The sequence below is a fragment of the Protopterus annectens genome, chromosome 4.part1, assembly GCF_019279795.1.
Source record: "Protopterus annectens isolate FY-2018-M chromosome 4.part1, PAN1.0, whole genome shotgun sequence".
NCBI lineage: Eukaryota > Metazoa > Chordata > Ceratodontiformes > Protopteridae > Protopterus > Protopterus annectens.
Window position 1 is genome coordinate 320,088,444 of NC_056734.1, and position 13,866 is coordinate 320,102,309.

Below are 13,866 nucleotides of genomic sequence, written 5' to 3' on the forward strand. Positions count from 1 at the left end.
ATATATATGTATATATATATATATATATATGTATATATATATATATATATATATATATATATATATATATATATATATATATATATATATATATATATATATATATGAGTGTATCAGCAAATTGTAAATGCTCATAAGAGTGAATGCAGAGAAAATTATCATATTGAGTATCAAAAATACTATTTCGTTTTTTACAGGTGGACAAGACACTGCACGCAACACCCTCACACCCCTTGCTAATTATATATACTAACCCCAAGATCAGGCAACACTGAGGTGAAGATACATTTCCCTAACCTGCTGCAATAGGATCCAGTTTAAAAGGCTACTGGCAGAAAGCCCATTTAACACAGCATTCACTCACATGAATGTTCGTTTTTTTTTTTACACTAGTGAAAAGCTTTTGCTCATGTAAGTATTCACTCTTTTCAACTACAACCATACCATATAGGTTCTTGTGTGTGTGTGTGTGCGTGTGTGTGTGTGTGTGTGTGTTTTACTTTTATTCAAATGCTCAGTTTGTCAAATGTACTGAGCCACAACACTATAAAGTGAATATTCATTTAACTGCACAGTGTCAATATTCAATTGTGCAAGTTTACAATACAATGTGATTAGGGAATTTGTCCTTTCCCTACTATTGTGTAACTTCAGAGTTGCTTCTGTTAGCGAAATGGTTTTTCATAAAATAACATGCAAAGTTGGGGTTAGAGGCTTTGACAGTGTTAGGGTTAGCACACATGGTGGATAAGGATGTGCAGGTTTAAGGTATTACACTGAAAACTTGGGTTTATCTAGAGGGATTCTTTTCTCGCTTTTTGGCTTTCCTTTGTCACCTTTTCTATCCTTTTTTATTGTTGTTTGGTATATTTTGCAATCACCTCAATGCTGAGTATATCAAGTTTTTTTACAAGTAGAAATTTCTCTGAGAATGGTCAAACTAACCACTTATATACTGACAAACCAATGCAAATGGTGAAACGTCATGCCTGCAGTCAGTATGTGGTTCTAAAGGCCTGAATTCATTACAGACTTTAAAAGAGTACAAAGTCAGTGGGTATTTAGAGTCATTAGAGTTGAAGCCCTTAAATGTCTTTAAGGAGTCGTTTGCTTATATCCCATGGGCCTCCTTCTAATGATATTTAAGGTATTAAACAGTGAAGACTTTAGCATATCTGGGGCCTTTCTTTTTACTGTTAATTACCTGGGTTTCTCACGTCAATTTTTACCATTCTTTTTTTTTATTTTTATTTGGGCTAATTCAATCTTCCTATTGTTGAAGATATTAAGTTCCTTTATAAGTTGTGGTTACTCAGAAAATATCCAAACAAATCACTTGTGCTGTACTGGAAAGGCACTAAGAAGGGTGAAATACGTCATGTCCATAGCTAATGGGATCTGGCTTTAAAGACATGAAGGTATCATTAAAAGACTTTAAAACAGCAAAATCTCAGTGGTCATTCAGAAACCTTAGCACTGAAATGCTTAAATGTTTGGGATATTTGTATATATCTCATGGGTCTCCATCAAAGGAGGCTTAATATATTACACAGTGAAGACTCTGGTTTATGTGGGGTCTTTCTGTTTATTAATACTATAGACTGCTGCATAGCACTGGTCAAAATGATCCCAGAATTTTGTTAGTATCTCTTCCTAAAGGGAGAGAGCATAATGCACACATATTACACTGGTTTCTTCTCTTTTTTTGTGTGTATTAGCAGTTTTGTTGTGCATGCAGCATGAAAAGGACTGCAAGACTCATGAAACAGCATTGCATGCCATATGAGAACATTTGTTTTTTGTGTGCCACCCTTGGCATGTGTTCAGTAGGTTTACCACTCCTGGTCTGTGAGGTCAAATAAAGAAAATATCATAAACGAACTTAATCTGCATCAAGAAGTATTAGTATGGACTGAACTAGTGTGCCACTGGGAAAGTGAATGGCCAGGTAAAGTTTAATTGGGCTTACATCATTGCCTAGGTTTGGATGGAGAACTGAAAGCTGCACAGTGCATCATGTAAAGATGATTCTAGTCATCTATGTTTAGGATGTGGTAAAAGCTAGAAAAGGAGGATTATACACCTGCTGAACAGGGTGGGTGAAGGTTAGAACTGATGAAATCAATGCTAATAAATGTCTTGATATGAAAATAGATGTTTGTTTAAGTATTTTATTACCCACTCGATACATTATACTTTTTGTTAACTATTGTTGTATTTATGATAGTTTGGGTTGGGGCAGTACTGTAGTGTGTATATTCTGATATGTTTTATTTAATTTTATTTGGTGGTATATATAAGTAGGTTAAACATACTGAATGTTCAGTTGAGACTGGTCGAGTTTCAAGATTATAAGAATTAGGCAAATTTATAAAAGAATGCTAGAAATAGTTCTGAATTATTTGCAATCTAACAAAGCATGGGGTGTGTTAAGATTTCTTTATTAATCATAGACAGTGAGAGTAAGAATGGTCCCTTTTTCAATGAGGAAAACAGATGGACTTCTAGAATTTAAGGAGTCTCAGAGAATAGTTGGCACATTGATTCATGCACATGGCCTGCTATGTAGCTACTTCTTATATTGCACTGTCAAGTGGTATGTATGGACTGGTCATTTCAGCTAATGCCCTTGGTACTGGTGGATGATAATGTCCAAAAATCCTGTTAGTACCTAAACAAAAATAGGATGTTATCCAGGGGATTGTGTATAGAACGTATATAAAAGTGAGAGCTTAATATTTGTTGACATGACCCTTAAAGTATTTCACAAAAGTTGAAGGTGAGTGCAAAGTAATTATTTATTTTGAAGATATTTTAGTTAAACCAGAGTGGAGGATTGAAGGTAAAACAGTATTATATGTGTGAAAGGAGAATAAAAACAAGGTCTATGGGAAGCCTCCTTTTATGACAATGGCTGCTAGTTGTTCAGGCCATACACAGATGGTAGTGGATTTAGTGAGTAATTGCATTTGAACTGAAGACCCTTAAGCTCTGACTCAATTGTAGGGGCAGGGATGGCAAGGAAAGGAGGAGGATTCAGTTATACTGGAAAGCAGGAATGGGGGGGGATTAATAATACAACTATATGTGAAAGGAACTGGCAAAGTCAGTGATGCCCTATGGATAAACAAATAAATAAATAAAACTGAAGAAAAGTGAGATTCTAAAGCTCCAGAAGAGATGGTTGGTCTGGATAGGGATTGGAAGTGTTAGAAAGGAAAAGAAGAGAAGAGCAGAAATTTTGGTTAGAGATAGGTTGGGTACAACGCCTCTCATCATAAGAAAATCAAGTCTAGCAGGTTGGTGATAGCAAGAGGTAGAAAGGGGCAAGGGAGAAGGTGCCAGTGTCTTTCTAAAACAAGTCAGCACTGCAAGGGTGCTTTACCTTGTTTAAAAAGTATGACAGGAAGGAGACTGACTAGTGTTTTCAGGATATTTTAACTTTGTAGTGGGACCAGATATTGACAGATTAGTTGCTATAGTGGAACTCAGTCAAAGAAGATTGAAAACATTAACTCCAGTCCAAATGCATAGAGGGATGATGCCCTGACTATAGCTCAGTAGACCCATGTTTGAGTAGTAGCACAGGAATCTGAGTGACTGTATGGGGAGGATGAGCCTGAGTGGCTGTTACTAGATGAGCCTGAGTGACTGTATGGGGAGGATGAGCCTGAGTGGCTGTTACTAGATGATCCTGAGTGACTGTATGGGGAGGATGAGCCTGAGTGACTTTCACTAGATGAGCCTGAGTGTCTGCATGGGGAGGTTGAGCCTGAGTGACTGTCACTAGATGAGCCTGAGTGTCTGCATAGGGAGGTTGAGCCTGAATTGCTGTATGGAGAAGATGAGCCTGCGTGACTGTTACTAGATGAGCCTGAGTGACTGTATGGGGAGGATGAGCCTGAGTGGCTGTCATTAGATGAGCCTGAGTGATTGTATGGGGAGGATGAGCCTCAGTAGCTGTTAATAGGTGAGCCTGAGTGACTACATGGGGAGGATGAGTCGAACTGGCTGTCACTAGGTGAGCCTGAGTGACTGTATTGGGAAGATGAGCCTGAGAGGCTCACATTAGCTTGCTAGTCCTCAATAGAAGAGAGGTTCCTGGGACTGCAGTACTGCAACATCTGTCAGTGGCTATGTATATCACCTACCTACAGAGACCATATTAGGGATAGGCCACTCCAATGGACTGGCCAGAAGTCTCACTCCCAAGCACCCAAATGTCATCACTTACAAAACAGGAGGGCTAGTGGGGATTATCAGGCAAGAGCGAATGAACCATAGGCAGTCACCTAGACTTGTTTTTTGAAGGTGTCATGTCAAAAGAAGTATTAGAATTTGTAAAAGTGGACAAGCTGGTAATTCCAACTATTTTTGGAATTCTGAATGTTCACAAAAATGTTAATAATCCCTCCCTCAGTTAGACAGTTAGACCTATTGTTTCTCCAGAGAGATCTATAACTGAGCCTGTTGCCATGTATATAGATGTGCATTGTAAAGAGATGGTCAAAAAAGAAGAACATATATTTGTGCTTCATGGCATTTATTACACTTACTGAATACTATCCCATTAAGGGAAAATGTTATTTTTATTACTATTGATGTTGTTAACTTAATATTCAGTGATTCCACATGGTCTAGGATTGCAACACTTTTACAATGTTACACACAGATAAAACGAAGAACATGAATGAAGCATATACTTTAAGTGAGTTTTTAGAAATTGTCCTAAAGAGCAACTTTGTCTATTTTGATGGTGAATTCTATCACTAGACAACAGGCGTAGCAATGGGGGTGAGATGTGCTCCCATATATGCTAATTTGCTATTAGTAGATCGGGCGTACACAAAGGTCTTCACTTCATCCCATTTTATTAAAGTATTTAATGACTATAGGTTTTTAGACAATATTCTTATCTTATGGAATGTGTGAATGGGTGTGCCTTCTTTGAAGGTTATGCATCGGGCTGGAAACTCGGCACCATAAAAATCCACTGCCAATCATCAACGGACCGGAGTTCCGCTGTGGCGACCCCTAACCGGGAAAAAGCAGAAAGACATTACTTTTACTCATCTTATGGAATGATGATATTGCTAGTTTTGAAGTATTGTTAACTGAGTTAAATACCTCTGCAAGTTATTTTTAAAATTTCGATTCACTGTTGGATTAGATTCCATTAATTGTTTGGTTTTGACAATATCTAAAGATTACCACCAAAAAAGGTATGTCTCAGATATTTATAGAAATGAGACATACTCAAATTTCCTCCTTCATTACAACAGCTGTCATCTTCATTTTCACAAAAGAAATACAATCAAAGGCCAAATGGTTCACTTACCTAGAATTTTTTCTTTAGATGCCACTTTTGTGAATGAGTTAGAGAAATTAGGGAATATGTTTAAAGAAAAACTACCCCTCTGAATTAGTGGGTGTAGTAAGAAAGGTAATAATGGACGAAAGACAAGGGGAGTTTGATCTCATTCTAAGTAATAATAATTGCCCTATAGAGGCAACATGGAGCATTCATACCTCTACTATTAACTATGACAAAGTCAGTGCTGTGTTAACTAAATACAGCCATCATGCACCAGGACTTAGGAATATTTTGAATTATTCCAGGAAGATTGTTTTTTTCTACTGAAATTAAAGAAAAGTTGGGACCATTACATACAGTAAAGGGGAAAATCTTAAAAAATATATATATATTTTTGAAAGAGACAGTACTAGTTGGATAAGGGGTCTTTGGTCTAGGATAAGTAAGTGTGGTCACTGCCAGTATTGTAAATACATTCAAGATGGACATTTGTAGTGGGTGAATGTTATCTCTTGCTTGCCCAAGATTATGTTTTTGTACAACAAGAATGGTTGTCTATTTAGCAAAATGTTCAGTGTGTTCAGCATTCTATGTGGGTAAAAATCACTAGGATGCATAAAAGAATGACTTTATAAACACATTTATGATATAAAAAATTCAAACTGTCTACATGCGCACATTGCATTGCACACATTTTAAACAGTTTTTATTTTTCATTATAGATAGAGAATGCGTGACAAATAGGGGTGGGAAGAAAACTTCTGTTAGAGCGAAAATAATTAAATTCGCAGCTTTGGCTCAGTGCTATTAACAAACCAGGTTTAAATGATGTGCTGCTTCTAAACTGCATACTGAAAGCTAGAGCTGCAAAATTAAATTAAATTATATTCATGTATTATGTTTTTATGTATAGTTTTAGATGGAAGAACAAGTTAATTAATTGTGAATGTTATGTCACTTTAAATTGATGACTGGCTTCACTCGAAGCATCTTTGTCAGTTACCTTACTATTTGAAGGTGTATTTAAATGTTTTGTAAATGTCTGTAATTTTATCTCTGATGATGCCTGCATTTAAAGGCAAAAGTGCTTAGATTTAATGTGCGTACTGAAAGTTTGTATTGATCCATTCCACTGTTGTGATTGTAATTTGCTGAAGGAGGCTGGTGTTTTTTACTGTAGGTGGCTACATCTGTTTCTAATGTACATTTTTATCGTCATGAATTTTAGTTGTCTGTGTCTGAAATAATTTCACAGTGCTATAGACTTTCTCTCCTTCCTCTTCCTCCCCCATATAGCTTCCATTTGGATTACTTTGTCTTCCATTCACAGATTCATTCATAACTTTCTTGAACTGTTTCATTTCCAGCTCTATCACTTAATTCAAGATCACTTTTCAACATTTTGTTCATTAGTTACATTGCTTTCAGCATCATTGACACATTCAAACCATATGTGCTTCCAACATCTTAAGCATTTAACAATACATTCTTTCATAGCGTGCTGATTTCTAACTTTTTTGGTATATCTTCTGAAAGCTACACATTGATTCATTGATTTAATTTTCCATAGAATAATTAGGTTATAAGCTATTTTGTATATCTCAACATTCCTCTGTTATAACATATAACTACAGTACTGTGCTTCCAACTAATCATTTAATATTCCATGATTATCAAATATATTTATACTGTTTACTCTCTGATATTATCAGATATATTTTATATTGCTTACTGTTTGACAAAAGTTTTTCAGAAAACACTCTATAATGTCATAGTCAGCACTTTAGTTTTGTAAGGCATTTTTTTTTAATTCAAAGTAATATTGGAGATTAAACAAGACTGCAGTGGTGGTGCTGCGGTAGCGTTGTCGCCTCACAGTTAGACGTTGCCCGTTCAATTCTCAGTTAGAGCGTCTTCTGTGTGGCGACATGCTTGAATGGGCATTCCTTCGTTGAAGGTTGTGCGTTAGGCCCGGCAAGCCAGCAAGTAAAAATCTACTGCCAATCATTAGCGGTCCGGAGTTCCGCTGTGGTGACCGGGAAAAGCCAAAAGACACAACAACAACTGGAGATTAAACAAGCATTCCAATTTTTTTTCTTTTTTGTAAAATAGTCAAATGTCCTTAATATTAGCTCATGCATTTCAAAATAAGCATCTGCAAAACTAAGTAAGGCAAATTCTATTATTGCCTGAATATCTTGTACCACAGAACTAAATGACTTCATGATATAATCACAGGAAATTTATCAATGGTTTGGCACCAATGTCCCTAATGGACACAGGCAGCCTGTAAATGTTTCATCATCCAAGTCCCTGCTTACAATGTCATGGGTTCCAGAACTTGTCAGGGATTTGGGATGCATGACTAGGCTTAAACATTCCCAGTGGTAGCTAGCCTAGTATACACCTTTGAACACATGACCATAGGAACAAAGTACATACCAAGTTAATTCATGCCCATCCTTAGTCCTTCCTTATATTATTTCTTTTGTCTCCTCTCTGATTCAGTTTATATCGCTGTCATTTGGACAAAGTGCCTGTGCATACATTTGTTACTCTTGCACTGACCTACTTTCTTCTTGCTTCATTGCACTTGAAACATCAGTAGCCCCCAGCTGCATCATCAGCTCTCCTCTTCTCATTTAATACCTCAGTCTGATTTGTAATAACAGGAGTTTGTTGCTCAAAAACGCGCACTACCACAAAGAAATAATTTTCTTTCCCTGCCTCTTCCAGTATCATCTGCTTTAAAACAGCATAATCCAATCCACCTGATGACAGCATTATATGAATGTTTTCTATTTCACCTACATTTTCTGACCAATTTTGCCTTGTTCAGCAGCTGTCACCTCTGCCACAGCTTCTAACTTCTAAACCATCTTTTGGTTGGATGCACTGAAAACAGTAGGGGAAGTTCCTCTCCAATAAAAAAGTGGTCACTGGCCTAGTGATACTAATTTAGTCAACAACAGATAATCTAAATAAGAATAAAAATCAGTGGGCCATTTTTGATATGCAGTTGAAACTTTAGGTGCAGATGGTCTTGAATAATGAGTCCAAGTCAAGCTGATGGGTGTGGTGATAAAATAGTTTGTTAGTGATGTGGAGCAAAGGGAGCAGACAATTTGTATATGTGATGGGGATGTGTGGAGGTTAAGAACCTATGGAAAGAAATTATGGGGCAGGCAGCACTTTCCTTATCATTTGATAGCAAAACACACTTGTCGTGATGAGTTAGGATAAAAGTATGATTCCATCAGACAGAGTAAAGGACAAATAGTAAAGAGGTGGAAAAAGAAAGGAAGGTGCTACTTAAAGAAGAGTAAGTTTCTGTATGGATGAGGAAGTGGTGATAGTTCTTCCAGGGAAATACAAATTGGAATGGCAAGCTAAATGGAAAAAAAAGGAAGTGATCTAAAGATAGTATATGAAACATAGGAATACCATAAGCTTACTTATATACAATGATAGTGTGATGGTGGAGCCACATATACTATTTTGAGAGAAGGGATTAGGTGAATGATATTATGTTGGTGGGTTGGATGAACAGAAATGATGTTAAAAATGGAAAAGATGTGGTCATGTTTTAGAGTTCTCACAATCTGTCTCGATTATAAGAATAAATGCTGTGAGAGGATTTACCATGCTCATAATGTAAAATCAAGTCAGTTACTCACTAATGCCTCTGCCAAAGTTTGTGAAAATACTATATTTTGAATCAAGAGCAAAGTGATACATGTTGCCTCTTGCAATCATTTATAATGGATGCATTTTGCATCCTTACAGTCATAAAATGCAAACAAAGAATATCTGAGATTAACTTGGGTGGCACTGAGCTTTTTGTTATTGATTTTGGCAGTATTATTATTGATAGCAGTGCAACTGATTTCCTTATCAAGAACATGTTTTATGTTGTTTCCTTGTATTCATCTCTTTTAATAACGTTCAACTGTTTGCTAGCACTTTTGACAGTGGTAGTGAAAGCAACATTTTTATCAAGTGCAATGCAAAATGCTGCCTCTTTTCTTCCCTGTCATCATTTTGCACTGCCACATATTATTTCTCCATGATCATAAAATGTGAAAATAATGCTGAAGCATCATCATGTAGATCACTGCTGCAGTAACCTTAGCTATATGGTACAGCAGCGATCATTCGAATGCCCAGTGTTACAGTAAATTTAACTTACACAACTGCACTTTTCAAATGTTTGCTAGTGATTCTGAAAGCTCCAATAAAAATAAAGTTCTGGACCATTTTTTAATGAACAGAATGATATACATTGTTTCCCCATGGTCATTGTATCCTAAAAACCTTCAAAATCAGTTTCAGTTGTTTACTGCTTTCTGACAGAGATTGTAAAAGAAAAGGAATTCTTTAATCAAGACCAAAATGCTGTACTCAGCTCTGTGGTATAATGTGATGCAGCCATGATTGTGACTCAGATGATTCAAGTTTGAGAAGTGGCTCAGGCACTCGAGGAGCTGGATGGAGGAAGGCATATGGCTTGGTCATCATGCTTGCAAAGTAGCCATCCTGTCTGCTTCAAAGTTGAAACACACTGTGGAAAGGGAACAGCATGCAACATTGGAGCAAGAGATGTGCAGTATTCTTCCAGTCACTTCAATGGTTACATTCTGAAGTGGAATAGCTTCCTGGGGAAAACAAAAGCAATACCTTATTTTGTTGTAACAGAATGGGTAAAATACTACTTACTGAGATGAAAAGACATGCTGGTGCCTCTTCTGAAATCTCTTGATCAGTTATTTATGAAAAAAAAAATTTAGTCCAGTAACCTGTCCAGAAACTTATACTTTATAACTAACCACATACACAATATTTCAAGACCATCATTATCTGTTTATTTGAACTGATACAATACTTGTAAAACAAATTTGCTTCATCTGCTGATTGGCACCTCAATACATGTAGGAATAATAATAAATTTAGTAACTATATTTTACAACCTGCCTATTAAGAACATGGAACACTCTGCCAAAACATATCAAAAGCAAATGGAATAATAAAGAATAGAGAAAAAGTATCATTTCCATCTTCGTACACTACAATGTGTGGAGTACTGCTACTTAACTCAATATAACTGCATGAGTTGTATCATCATTTAATCATTCCAATGGTTTACTGTGACAGTTACTGTGTTTCCTAATTGAGAATGTTGAGCTCTTCACACTTGATTTACAAACAGTTCCATACTGCTACACACACTCCAACAATTTTATGGCAACTTGGAATGAAAGTTTTCACTTGTGTCCTTATCCTTTAATACAGTTTTACTCCATTTGACTATATTAATATGTAAATGTCACTACTGGTCAAACTCCCTTTCTCCTTTACATAATTAGTTTGAATGCTATTTTTTATTGACTCTGCTATTACCCAGACTGCATTTGTTTATTTTAATCAAGAATCTAAGTTTTCATTGCTCTGGTGAGATGTGTGATTATGATGAAAATTACATTGCATGATTAGTGCTACTAACTCTTCATATATGTATGCTACAAAATGTTATTTTGTTATAAATGAGACTTAATCCTATGTCTCTGCATTGCAATGTTTATTATTTGTAAATTATTCTTATATTGACTATTTTAAACTTATTTCATTCATCTCATGTACTTTTAAATTATCTTACTAACTAGAACACTTTGAGCCCCAATCATCCTTTGAGAATGGCAATGTAGCACAGATAATTAAGTCTATATAAGCTTTACTGAACATTGAACATTATCCCCGGGTTTGATTCACTTCAGTATGACTCTGAACAAGTCTCTTAAAAAGGCAAGATCGTAAATCACCAGTGGAACAGTTTATCAAGTTCCTAAGTATATGAAATACGCAGAAGTAAAATAATCTAGATTAATACCCAAGACACCATTTGGATCATTAAAGAAGTTGTCATTACCGGGGCTATTAAGGAGTAAAATTATTTTCTCATATTGTTTTTGTCAATGTTCATTCACTAATATAAACCATTGCAGTGTGAGGTGACATTTTTCCATTGTTTATTTATTTATTTACTTTAAGAATAAAATGAAACATGTTGATCCTGTTTTGTGAACAAGCTTGTGTAAAATGTTCCATTTTTCCTTTTTTCTTGCAATTTCCATTGGATTTGTCAGTGATAGGTACTATATATTTTAAGTATGTAATCTAGTTACTCTTGATAAAGGTGATTACGATTGAAAAAACATGAAAGCTCTTTAGTATGTAAACAGTTTGGGTAAGCTCTTTTCTGTGTTGTAGGTATCATACTTTGTAACATCACAAGACCAGAACTGAAAGGAAGGTATAATAAATCTAATAAGAAGAAAATGAAGAAAACTTTCTAAGTTTATCTGGTTTCCACACATCCAGTAACAAGGTGTTTTGTGATTTTCCTGGAGAATGTGAACAATGACCTTATGGAATAAACCAGTAGAGACTTTTTTAGCTACTAAACTGCTAGCAAACCTACTTTGCAAGAACAAAGCATACTTTACCAGATTAGCCACTAAATATCAAAAGAATACAATACTGATGTTAAGACATCCATACTAAGCTGAAATTTAAAATGCAAACAGCAAATAAATATCCAACAATAATCTGGTGTAATTTTTCTTTTCTACTAAACTGTTAGCAACTCTACTTAGAAAGACCAAAGAATATCATACCAGAAATGTCTATAAATATCAAAAGAATAACATACTGATGTTTAGTCTGCCGAAATAAGCTGAAATATGAAGTAAATACAGCAAATAAATATTCAGCAACAATGAAAGATAGCTAGTTTTGCAGGGGTCACATTCTCTCTGCTCCTCCCGGTCTAGAAGGTTATGCCTTTTATGCATTTTAAATCCAAGGTTGAGCACTGTTGAAGAAAGGGTGAAAGTTTCATTTGAAAAAAAAAACACACACAAACACACACACACACACACATATATATATATATATATATATATATATATATATATATATATATATATATATATATATATATATATATAAATATATATATATATATATATATATATATATATACATACATATATATATATATATATATATATATATTATATGTATATATACATACATGTGCAGCAGTAGTGTTGTTGCCTCACAGCAAGAGGTTCTCCCATTCGATTCTCAGCTAGTGTGTGGGGAGTGTCTTTTGTGTGGAGTCTGCATGTCCTCCCCACTGTCGAGTGGGCATTCGAAAGACATGTGTTGAATGGGCATGCCTTCGTTGAAGGTTGGGTATTGGGCTGGCGACTCGACACCATAAAAACCAACTGCCAATCATTAGTGGACCAGAGTTCTGCTGTGGCGACCCCTAACTGGGAAAAGCCGTAAGACAAACAACATATGTATATATACACACATACAAACACATGTATAGCAGTTGTGCTTCTGAACAGTATTATATATGCATATATATATATATATATATATATATATATATATATATATATATATATATATATATATATATATATATAAATATAGATATACCCCAGGATTTAAAAAACTGAGTGTAGGTACTGTGTAGAACCTACACGGAATCGGGTCTATATTACCAGATTGAAAACCCGTTTCAGCAAACACCACAAGACTGACACATATAGCACGAACCACAAATACACCGAACCCCCTAAACCACGAACTTTCAAATTTTGAACCATCATAGTTGGCCAACACCACCTCGCACTACATACTACATACCCAAACATAATAAATAAAACACATACATACACTAACCAAACCCTACTTCTAACCCTACACTAAACCTTACATACATTACTATCTATGCACTTACCTTAACTCGCACCTTAACACTAAGGTCCGTAACTATCGCACACTTACCTTAATGAGCTATACCGCAGACGGGCCAGCCATGACACTTCAACATTTCGTGTTTCGCGATTTTGAACATTCGCCATAACCGTAGTTCTCGCAATACATGTCGGTCTTGTGGTGTTCGCTGAAATGGGTTTTTGATCTTGTAATATAGACCCATGAAATCTATCCATGTACACAGCCACAGTCCAACATGGCAGCATGACATGCATATTAATGATGATGCACTGCTGAGGGAGAGCCATGTGGAACATGGATAGTGAATCAGTGTTGTCTTTTTTTTTTTTTAAAGCATGTTTGTGTGCACGGAGCACAGCAATGCCAAGTTGTACTCACATGTAGACAACTGACACCTGCCAGACATCTAAAAATAGAAACCAGATGTAATTAATAAACATAATGACATTTTATGTGTTTTTTTTTTAATTTGGCGTTTTTGAGGCACTTTGTAGAGCGCTGCTAAGCCAAGCGGAGATAATACATACATGGCAGACTGTGCCAGACATCTAAAAATAGAAACCAGATGTAATTAATTATTTATTTATTGGTGTGTTTAAGCATGTCTGCATGATGCAGCACAGTGTTCAGCACTGCTAACAGGTACCTCAGTGCTATATGTGCAGGTATACCATATTTCTTAATATCCATGTAGCTAAATGGGTAGAGTTACGGCTGTATGTGTAGTAGGTCCAGGGTTT